Genomic DNA, 12,274 nt, shown 5'->3' with positions numbered 1-12,274 from the left:
AAAGTTAGAATGGAGTTATACTTAATGTCTATTGGTGTCGAAGTTTGTCAATCTATCACAAATGGATACAATATCTCATCTCATCTTGCAACAGATCGAGATGAGAAGAAAACATATGTGGAAAATGCAAAGGTTTTGAATTTTATAGAAAGTGGTCTATCAAATTCAAAATTCACTAAAGTTATGAGTATTAAAACAACTAAAGAGATGTGGGACAAGCTCATTAGCATCTATGAAGGAGATGAAAAAGTCAAGAAGGCAAAGCTCCAAACCTTTAGAAGGTAGTTTGAAAGTCTCAAAATGAATGAAGAAGAAGACATTGTTGCTTACTTTCTCCAGCTAGATGAAGTTATCAACTCTCTCAAAGGACTAGGTGAAGACATCAAAGAGAAGACAATTGTCCAGAAAGTTCTGAGATCACTTCCAGACCACTTTGATGCCAAAGTTAGTGCCATAGAAGAATTGAAAGACTTGGACACCTTGTCAATGGATGAGCTTCATGGAATTCTTATTGCATATGAAATGAGAATAGGAAATTCAACTCACAAAGAAGTTTCTTTCAAGGCATAAAAACATCAAGAAAGGGGAATATTTGTGTTTTATGTAAAAATTATTTTGTAATAGTTACTTAGTGTAATTAGATGAAAGGGAACGATAATAAGATCATGCCTTTTCCTGAAAAGGTACCCATGGAAGTACATAAGCCAGGGACCCTCATTGTAAAAACCATCATTCAATCATTCATAAATATACATATTCATGTTTCTGTCAATTAAAGAGTTTGTACACTCCCTCTGGGATTAGAGCGAGTTGGCTCCTCCGTGTGTACAATGCGCTGACCGACATTGGTTCCAGTTCGTCTGTTTGTCCGGTCTTCCACCACCGACTGTGATTTTGCTTCTGTTCGAGCATCAACGTTGTGTTGTTGACCCCGCACCTTGTCCATTTGTTTTGTCCATTCACCGTCTGTCAACTGTAAATCTTCTCCACCTGTCCCTATTGTATTTCGTGTATCCCGAAAAAATGTCACATTTTCCATAGATCCCCTCCACAGTGAACACCCTCATCTCACCTGCTTCCGTCCACCTCTGTGTTAACACCCTCTAACTACCGCCGACTCTTGTGGCTCCATCACAAAATGATTGTCACCATTTTCGTAACCTTTCTTACCGCCAACAACTCCTCACGCTATGTTCTACATTAGGGGAATTTTGAGGTCTAAAATGGTCCTCCTAAGGAAATTATAAAATAATAGTGGAAATAATAAAATAATATTAGATTACATCATTAAATTTTAGAGGAAAAAAAGAAAAAAACTACTTTTTCAACTCATATTTTCAACTTATCTCCCTATGGGTTTACTCAAATTTCGAGCAGGAACACTCGTTGGATGCAAAATTTGATTCCTCATACAAGGAGTACCCATGTTGCATACTTTTGATGGACCCTGCTACATGAAAAATGAGAAATACATGAAAAACGTGATTGCAATCACGTTTTTTCATGTATTTCTCATTTTTCGTGTAGCAGGGTCCATTGAAATTATGCAATCACGTTTTTCATGTATTTCTCTTTTTCGTGTAGCAGGGTCCATCGAAAGTATGCAACATGGGTACTCCTTGAATGAGGAATTAAATTTTACATCCAATGAGTACTTCCGCTTGAAATTTGAGTAAAAAGTTAGGAAGATAAGTTGAAAATACAAGTTGAAAAAATAGTTTTATTATTATTATTTTTTTAATCATTTTACTTTTTTACCCCAAAAATGGTGAAACATCCCCCATGATTGACATCGGCATCTTGGATCATATTGGTTCTTATAAAGTTTATTTTTGTTGTACATTTTTCTTAGGAGGCCCATTTTAGGCCTCAAAAGTTCACTTATGGCTTATTCTGCCACAAGCAAAAGCGTCTTTCGTTCCATTGTTCAAAACCTTCTGTGTCCCGCAATTCATCGAGCTCTCCGCTATCACCATTTTTTTCATCCCTGTCGCGTAGATTGTCCGCCTGACCCTAGTCGTTATCTCTCTCCATGTGGTTTCATCAAGCGTCACACTGTTTACCATACCGTAAAGGTCCTAATTCATTCTTTCCGTTCCATTTACGTTCGATATATATATGTGTGTGTGTGTGTGGATCCGTTGATCCGACATTACTTAAGACATCCACCAATTCATTGTTTAATTTCATTATATAGTTAACTATTATATAATTATAATCATATAATTATATATTCTTAAAAAAGAAATTATATATATATATATATATAAGGGTTAAGTAAAAAAAATTAGGGTTAAGTTAAGACTTTTTTTTACGCTGGATGAATATACTCCACTACACACCCGATCAATGACTTCATCAATGTCAATGGTTGATTTTAATAAAAAATTGATAGATCTCGAGGCTAAGGTCAACGAACATGCTAAAAAAATTGAAGAACTCCAGAATACAATGAAGAGAATAGAAAACCAGCTCGAGCATAATCATACCGAATTTAAAAAGGATCATCCCATCCTTTCAAATAAGGTGGATCGAAATCATAATGCAGCATCAATAGCTCATGATCAAGCAATGGTGATGTTGACTTCTATTTGTGACAAGTTGAAGATTGCACCTGATCAAATACCCCAGAATAACAAAGCTCCTCAATAGCCAAATTCTTCGGATACATCAAACTCATCAGACTTGCATCAAAACCCTAAGTCTCCAAAAGCATCTTCCTTACCCAATCAACAAAATAGTAACACGAATGTTCAAAATATGCAACTCTGGAATCAACGAAGAGAATAACTTGAGCTCTCCAAATTTGATAGTAATGAGAAATGTAGTGTTGCATGGTTCAATAAAGTGGAAGAATATTTCGAGATTTACGTTATTGACAATGATGATGAAAATATCAAGCATGCATCCATGCAAATGAAGGTGAAGCATATAATTGGTATATGTGGTGAAAGAAGACAACACTTGCTATTAGTTGGAAGAAATTCGAAAATGCATTCTTTAATAGGTTTCAAGGTTTCAAGGAAGAAGAGTTCTTCTCAGCACTCGCAATACTGCAACAAAAAGGAGACGTGGACGAATACACTCGAGAATGGGAAAGCTTAGCTACACGAGTACCTGGATTATCAGAAACTCATATTATTCAATCATACATCACAAGACTTAAACCCCATCTCCAGACAAAGCTTGAGCTTCATGAAATCACTTCTACAAAAGAAGCAAGACATAAGGCAAAAGTTTAAAGAGTATATTCAAGACAAAGATTTCCCCAAATTGCAAACATGGATAATTCAAAATATGTTCCACCCGATCTTCGTGAAGGAGATAAAACTAATTTGGAAATGCAAAGGATGAAATAAGGTAAGTGCAAATGTTGTGGCGCAAAATGAGATCCTAAACATAGATATGCCAAGGGAAAAGAAACCAAGAACATGTATACATGTGAAGCAACCAATGATTCAGACAATGAGGAATCAGATGTAGAAGAAATTGAAGACTCTCCATAATTTTCTCCAAAACAAGATAATGAGAATATTCCACAAGTATCATTATCGGCCATGATAGGTATATCTCAACCCCAAACATTAAAGTTAAAAGGACATATCAAAAAGAGAAATGTAATGGTTCTAACTGATACTGGTAGAACCCACAACCTTTTGGATTCAATTATGGGAAAAAGGCTCAACATTTTGTTGTTTCTTGTGCCCGACATGAAAGTTATGGTAGATGACAGTAAGAAAATTGAAAAAGTAGGGAAATGCCATAAAGTCAAATTTACAGATTCAAGGCTATAATCTAGAATATCTGTTCTACACTGTACCATTAGGAGGAGTGGATATGGTCCTAGGTAACCATGGGTTACAAACCCTAGGCACTTACTCTACCAATCATCAAAATCAATTTATAAAATTTAAATGGGAAGGGAAGAAGTACAAGTTATATGGGTTCCAACCCCTTGAGAGTCAAATTGTATCATCATCCCAAATAATGAAAATGATTCTGAAGGGAGCACTAACATATGTAGTACATTGTCATCAGATGGAGATGTTGGTTCCAATATTAGTTAGCAAAGAAGCATATGCAGTTCAAGAACTACCACCTGAAGTTCAAAAATTGATCCAAAAACACAAAAAGGTGTTCCAAGATCTTCCTATGATGATTCTGCCCGAAAGACAAATCAAGCACATAATCGAAGTCAAGTTAAGGTCAAACCCTATTAACATCAAGCCATATAGGTATCCACACCACCAAAAAACTGAAATCGAAAGATTAGTCCAAGATATTTTAAGGTGAGAATCATCACAAAGAGTAGAAGCCCATAAGTTGCTCCAGTGGTTCTTGTTCGAAAGAAGGATGGATCCTTTAGACTGTGTGTGGATTATCAAGGCCTGAACAAGGTAATAATTAAGAATAAGTTTATGATTTCCTTTATAGATGAAATGTTAGATGAACTTCATGGAGCCTAATACTTTTCAAAATTATTCTTGAGATCAGGATACTAGTAGATCAGAATAAGGCTAGAGGACATAACGAAGACTGCTTTTTGAACACATGAAGGTCATTATGAATTTAAGGTAATGCCCTTCGGATTAAATAATTCTCTGACAACCTTCTAAGACACCATGAAGGGGCCCAAAACTTCCCTGGGAAACCTTTGGGTTGGGCCCTGACGCAAAGGGACTCAACCCTCTAAAACAAACTTAGATGGAATATAATAGTAAGTTTTTCATTGACATAAAACAGAGTTCAAGTACATGATGTAAAGGAATGGAAATGACAGTCTTAATCTCCTAGATCTTAGTATCTCCTATCTTCTAAAAAAATTTGAATCCTATTGAGCCCTTAGGCTTGCTTATCTATACAAAAATGACTGAGGGTAGCCTCCTTGGAAAGAGGGTTGCTTCCCTCGAAAATCTCTAAAAAAGTGTATCTAGTTCCCTTAAATCCTCTTAATTCCTTAAGTGCATCACCTGTTAACCTATATTCAAGTTGTAGGTGAGTGATTTTAGCGATCAAGTCGAGTTGTAGGTGAGTAAATGTAGTGGACAAGCCTCCTACATCTTCTCTAGCTACCTCCAACGTATATCTACATAGTAATGTACTCAAATGCATTCTTTTCCTACACATTAATCACATTACGCCATGAAATATGAAAAACATCCTTTAGTATCCCACTTATTATAGTAAAAAAGATGTTAATACACGCGAGAAAATAGGAAATTATAGGTTGGAGGATGGAAAAATGGGCCTTATGATATACATATTAATGAGGCCCATCTTCACACCCTTCTCGAAGGTGTTGCTCACCCTCTTAGCAACTTACTCACTAATTTGTAGATCATGCATGGCCCTGGTGGCTTCTTTGACATCCTAAGATACTTCAAATGGTGTGCCCTCCTGTGGATAAAAACCTGCATTTTCCTCTATTGTTTCCCACTCCCTCTATTCCTCTGCTTGATCTCTTCTTTCCTATAAGCCTAATAACAAGGGAATACTGAGCTTTAGCCCTATCCAATTGATCTTCAATCTCTGAACAATTCTCTTGTAGAATTGGGTTGTTTCATGGGTATTCCTCAACCTCTTAGGGGAGTGGTATTCCCTGATCTTCATACTATGTGGAAGAGCATACCATCTCCTTTGATAGGCCTATAAACTCTCAGTCCCTAAAAACCTAAAAATGTCTTTGAAATGTAGGATGGCATATTCTTTTTTTTTTAGTAGTGAGGGGCTAATTGAGGGTCTACAGAGATGATGCTATGATTTATTATGACATCCCTCAGACTTACTAATTCTGCTATGATATATAGAGGCTCATTTTCTTCCTTAGCCATGACCTTCTTTACTTCCTCAGCCCTTGCTTCCCCATGGGCAAGCCAAGAGGCTAGGGCCATTATCCGTGCATCCCCCAGTCTCGAATTGGGGTCCTAGATGTTCATATTTGTGAGGATCATGTTGTGCATATATAATTCAACTAATTTGGCCCTATCCTCAATGCTGATTAGTGACAAAAATCAATAAACTTTATATAATTATGAAATGGGAGAGAGCCATATTGTGCCAAGGTTTTGATTTGAAATTGCAACCATTGTTTTTTGAGGAATATTGCATATGAATTAATTGGTTGTCTATACTAGGTGGCCTCCTTGGCCAAGCTTTCCATGGTGGCAAGTTATCCCTCTCTCTCTTGCAACTGCTCTCTTAATATTTGATTTTCCATTTACAACTGCTCCCTTGTGATGGACTCTCTTAATATTGAATCAACCATTTCCTCACCCATCTTCTTCATATTTTCTTCCATGAAGCCCACATTGTCAACTTTATTTAATTTAGCAATTTGTATCCATCGATGGGTTCAAATTCTCTCTTTGTCTAGCTCAAGTAAGATGGTGATTGAAATTTTTTTGGGTATGATTTTACCCTCCTCATAGAACTTGTAGTAATACCCAAGATTAGGTTTAGGATCAAACTCCTGGAGTTCTCATGGTCCTGCAACACCTTCTTGTTGAAAATCTCCCTTCTCCTGTAGAAAATATTCCCTTTCCTGTAGCAGTCTTGTCTCTTCCTATAGTTGGGTAGTTTCTGCTTGTAGTTACTTGGCCCTAGCTACCCTGGTGTTTGGCCTTCTTTGGTAGGTCTGAGGCTGATTTCCCTTGGCCTTGAGGGAGGTTGCCTCTTCAAAAATTTCCTTTCCTTGCCTTGACTCCCTTTCTTGGTGGCTAACAAATTCTTCAATTGTGATGGGGGTTGCTGAAGGAGGCCGAGGCTTCCCTTGTTTGATTATAGTACTCCTTCTCTTAAAATACAAGGGGCCTTTCTTGGGCTACCTCCTTTTGATTTTAACAGGTTTTTTAAGGGATGCCATGGTGGTAGCCACCTCTTGTCCAGTGTTTCCTCTTGAAAGGATTACTTGCTCCTATTGTTTCCTCTTCTTTTGAGGCCTAGAAGGCTCCCCAAGGGTCTCTTTTGTTGCCTCTGGTTTGTCTCCTTCTTCCTCCCCTTCAAATTATTCTTCCTTTCCTTCCTCCTTATCTTATTCAACCTCTTCTTTAGCATCATTATGTCTTGAGGTCTCTTCATGTTCTAACTGAGGTTGGGCTTGAGTCTCAATGAAGGCTTCCTGTCCATGTCTATAAAATCTGTCCATAGCACAAGGTTCTTGAGGTTACTCAAGGTTTCCATCAAAATGATCCTTATGATCCCATGATGAGCAATGTATTGGTGTTTCCCTTCTCTCACCCTCCAGCTCATTTATATCATAAAATGAAGAAGAAAGTGGGGAATACTAAGCTTGCTTGGGATAGGAAATTCTGTTTAGAACCTCATCTCATAAAGCATCCTAAACTGATAGGCATGCACAACACTTAACCTCCTCTCACAGGATATGTACTTTAAGATTTTTTATGCTACTTCATCCCATGGGTAAGGAAATCTCTCCCTTCTAACTCCATTTTTGTCCTCGATTAGCTTCTTTTTAGGGAGGAAGAATTGTTTTTAGTTGTGATGGCTTATATCTTATCCTCCTTTCCCCACATAACTCCTAAAGCTAATGTAGTCACACTGCTAATGAGTTTTTCATTAATATGGATGACAAGTTCTCTTACAACAATGGTGACACTATATTCCCCCTGCAAGTGAAGGGCCATGGCAAATTCATGGGCTATTTCATCATCATATCCTTTGATTTTTTCAAAGAATCCCATCTATTAGTGGCTTATGAAGATGTCTCTGACAAGAGGATGTTGGTGGATTCCTTTTGAGTCCGTCGACTCCCTTCTATTGAAACCTCCTCCCACGTTCTTTACCTGGCTCTTCTAAGCTTTTTTCAAAGAACTCTCTGTCAATTGTCAATTTCTGAGTATCCTAGGGTTTCAAGATAGAGATGAGAGGGATGGTTTTATTCTTTTGACTAGAGGGAGGAAAATTACATGCAAATTGCAAAGCAAATTAATTCCACTGCTACCTTGCTTTCCACACAGGAAAAAAAGTTTTTTGGAAAAATTTCAATTTTAAGGGTTTGCTATAAGATGTATGTACAGACAAAAATTGACGAAATCATCTGACTTTTTGTGCATGGGAGGTGAGGAAAATGCACTACTTACCCATTCCTAGGAGAATCCTTCATGATTATTGGGGTTTGGAGAAAAATTGCACCAAATTGTACCCTTTTCCACCTCTCAGGCCGATCTTGTAGCAACTGTTTCCAATCCTATAGCAACTAATGTTCGATCCTGTATCTCCTTTGTAGAAACCTAGGGGAACCCTGGCTCCCAACGACGTAGTGGTTCTATCTTACTATTATAGGAATGAATTTCTCAGTACAAATGAGGTTCAATCTCATCCTTTTATTTCTTTTTTGGTTTTGGTAGTGGGCTTAACACGTTGTGTGAGTTGGCCCCCAGCTACCACCTAAGTCTTCTCCTTATAGAACCATTGTCCCACTCCACAAAATTATCACCCTCATTTTTTGTAATTTTCCATGTTGCATGAGTGAGGGAGTTAGATGCACTTAACTGTTTGAGGGTGGCCGCGACTGCTAACCATCTCCAGCCTACAAAAACCTCATTCCTCATACATCTAAAACATTTTCGAACTACCATGGACTTAAAGGAAGAGGTGAGGAGTGCGATACATGTGCCTACCTAATGGTATATTATTGCTTTGATGTTTGCTTGCTACTTTGAAATGGTGGTTGATATTTTGACCTTTTGAGGTGCCATCTTCCATACTATTTGCTTTGTACTCTGGCTTTGCCTTTTGAAAAAAATAATTGTAGATATTTTCTGATTAATGTTTAACTGAGTGAAGTCTATTAATGCAAGTTCTTTTGATGGTGGATCAAGCTACTATTTTTGGAGATGAAAAATGACACTGTATCATAATTTCAAGAGTTTAATGGTTTCCCAAGATCACAAAGATGATCCCTCAATGCTTCAGGATGGCCAAGTCATCATTTTGGTGCTTCCAAGTGCTCCCAATGTTAGTTTTTGTAGCGTCAAATAATGTTTTAGTATCGATAGTTATTGGAGAGGCTAAGGAACATTGGGACTCCATAACCCATAAAAGGTTTAAGGAAAAGCAACCTAGAGATTCCTTATTTAAGTTAATTAATCGATAATTAATTTTTTCCTAAGTCTAACCTAGGGAAAATGATTAATTAACAGTAATTAATTGAGGAAGGTGAGATTTCTGTAGAAACTCACATGGATCAACTAGGAAATAATCTCATCCATTGATTAATTTTTAATCTTGTTTGTTGGAGTCCCATAGTGAGATTATAAGAAGAAGTCAATGGGTAGATAGAGGAACACACTTGAGATCGATTTCCTTGGGTAGTTTGATTTTCCATAGAGCAACAACATTCTTCCGGAAGAGTTCGGGCCAGAGAGGGGACACAAAGACATAGAGGGGAAAAGGTAGTGAGTTTGGAGGATGTTTTCCAATTCCAGAGAGACAGAAAGAGGAGGCCGAAAATTTTATGTAGGAGGCTGCGTAAAGCCTCAAATGAGTAGTTCAACTTGGCTGAAGGGGAGGAAATTTTTAGTTCTAGAGGTCGGGAAGATTTTCTAGAGGGATGGAGAAGCACTTTCCCAGTCAAAAACATGTAGTACGACTATATTGTAAGTCATTTCAAGCAGTGCATTTTGAAGACAACGATGGGGTGACACAAAGCCTATGTAGACCACTTGGACAACGAGCTTTTCATAGGTCAGATAATGTCGGGATTTTTTGGAGAGAGGGTAAAATCCCTCAGTAAATTTTGTCCAGTGTTTCTCTTGGGTAGATTCGCGAGTTTGGTGAAATTTATTGTACTTGGAATTTTCTCACTGCTGCTTAATAATAAAAACCATCAACTGTTGCACTAGTTTTCCCACATTGGGTTTTTCCGGGGACTTTTGTCCAAAATGAACGATATTATATTTTTGTGTATGTGTGCCAATATTTTCTAAGTTTCCATTTTATCTTCCATAGTATTTTTATTTATCAAAATTGCAGTATTATTAATTCATTGTTATCGTAGCAATAAATTGATAAATTAATTTATAGTTAGAAGAATTAATTCCAATTGTCGCAATAGAATTTCAGTAGTGAAATTTTCACATGGTATATGAGAAAATTTGGTTAGATGGGAAAGCTCAAAAGTGGAAGAAGAAAAATTGTTGTTTATAGGGAGCAGTAGGATGAATTTTCTAGGGCTATGCAGTTCCTAGCTAGGTAGTGTGAATTGCTGGGCAATTTGATTTTTCAGTGCAGGGTTGCAGAAAAATTCGACTTTTCAGATTGAGTGATTCCAGTAGGAAAAGGGAGCACCAATAACTCAGATATTCACTGAGAATATTCCTTTTTTTCAGCGCAGGAGGGTTTTGTAGCAATTGCTAGAGAAAAATTAGTGTCAGGTGAAAGAGAAAAGTGCACACATAGAGGGAATTTATCTCATAGGGTTTCTAGTTTAGAAATCCAAATTTCCAGTTGCAGACTGCATTAGTAGCAAGAATATTTCTCACTCCAAAAGGGAGTGTCAATAGAAGAATCAATAGAAGAGCAGGAGAAAGAGGTATATTTCCATTCTAGTTTTAGAGATGGCCACAACTGGACTTATAAATCATCATAGGTTGGAGGGAACCTCCAACTATGTCATATGGAAGGCTAGGATGTCCTTCCTATTATATGAGCATGGCTTGAAAACCTTCACATAAAGCGTTGTGGTAGTACTGACCGAAGTCGATAAGCTCAAAGAGTATAGGAAAGAGATGGCCAAGGTGAAGCAAATAATCCTGGATGGAGTCTAGGGCCATAAAGTCTCAAATATATCAGTCAAGAATACGACCAAGGAGATGTGAGATGCTCTCGCTCAAATATATCATAATCCGTCCGAAGAAGTTCTTGAAAGAGAAATTGAGAAACATCAAGGTGTATAAGGGTGAAGGAATTGATCCCTTTCTCACTAGAATTCAAGAAATCCAGGATCAACTTGTAGCTGTTGGGGAGGCACCTTAAGATACAAAGGTTGTACGTTTGGTACTGAACAATTTCTCAAAGGATTGGGAGATCTTTGTCCAAGGCATATTGGGATGAGATACTCTACTTAGGTAGGACAAGATGTGGTTAGACCTATAATAGGAGGATATGATGCGAGCACTTGTGAAGACATCCATCAGCGGAAGAAACAATAAGGGTTCAAAGGTGAGAAGGGGGAAGAGAATGTGGCACTTGCATCAAAGGGTCCCAATCAGGGACAAGGGGAGAAGAATAAAAAGGACATATCTAAGGTCAAGTGCTTCAGGGGTGGTGATTTGACCACTATAGTACTCAAAGTCTTCATAGGAATATTTACAAGACGGATAAGTAGGACCAGACAGTAACATCCACAAAGATAGATAAATTGTCCTCAAGGTTGGAGGAAGACTTTGCCATGTTTGCAGCTATATCTCCAGGAGTGAGGTGGAGCGATATGGAGCTATAATGCTAGAGTTGTGCATAGGTTTGGGTAGGTTCCATTGGGGTGTCTTCCTTATGGATGATTACCTTGCTACAGGTGCCCAAAATATTCAGTAGTTGGATGGATCAATGTCAGTTTATTCAGTCAGATTCCTAAGTGACAATTGCATATTAGTTTTAGTCAGGTGTTGAGGAGCGCATATGCAGTGTTGATAGCAAAGTATGAGGCTAAGTAGAAAAGTCAACAATAGCGCAGATTCCCTAGTGGACAGTGCATAGGTTAGTATTAGTCAGATGTTGAGGAGACAGATGGAGCACAAAGACATAGTTGATTCAATATTTCAGATGCTTCTCAGTTGCAATAGAAACAACAACAATTGAGAGGATTTTGCAGTGTAGATGCAAAGTTGGTAATAGTATAGCAGTGTGAAAAAAAAATATATGTAACATCAGAGTTGTGTAGAGGTTGGTGGGTAGTGGAAGGCAGTCATAGTGGCCAGACATTGTACAGAGGGTGATGTAGAGACACGGTGTTCGAGCAATTCAACACTAGAACACCTTCCTTGCTAAGAGGGAGTGTTAGTTTTTGTAGCATCAGATGGTGTTCTAGTCTCAATGGTTGTTAGGGAGGCTAAGGAACACTAGGACTCCATAACCCAAAAAAGTTTTAAGGAAAATCCACCTAGAGATGCCTTAATTAAGTTAATAATCAGTAATTAATTTTTTCCTAAGTCTAACTTAGGGAAAATGATTAATTAACAGTAATTAACTGAGGAGGTAATATTTCTTTAGAAACTCACACAGATCGACTAGGAAATAATGTCAGTCATTGATTAAG

The sequence above is a fragment of the Pinus tabuliformis genome, chromosome 8 (assembly GCF_031772625.1).
Source record: "Pinus tabuliformis cultivar Carrire ecotype Pingquan chromosome 8, CPIR1, whole genome shotgun sequence".
Taxonomy (NCBI): Eukaryota; Viridiplantae; Streptophyta; class Pinopsida; order Pinales; family Pinaceae; genus Pinus; species Pinus tabuliformis.
Note: the sequence above shows the minus strand (reverse complement) of the source record.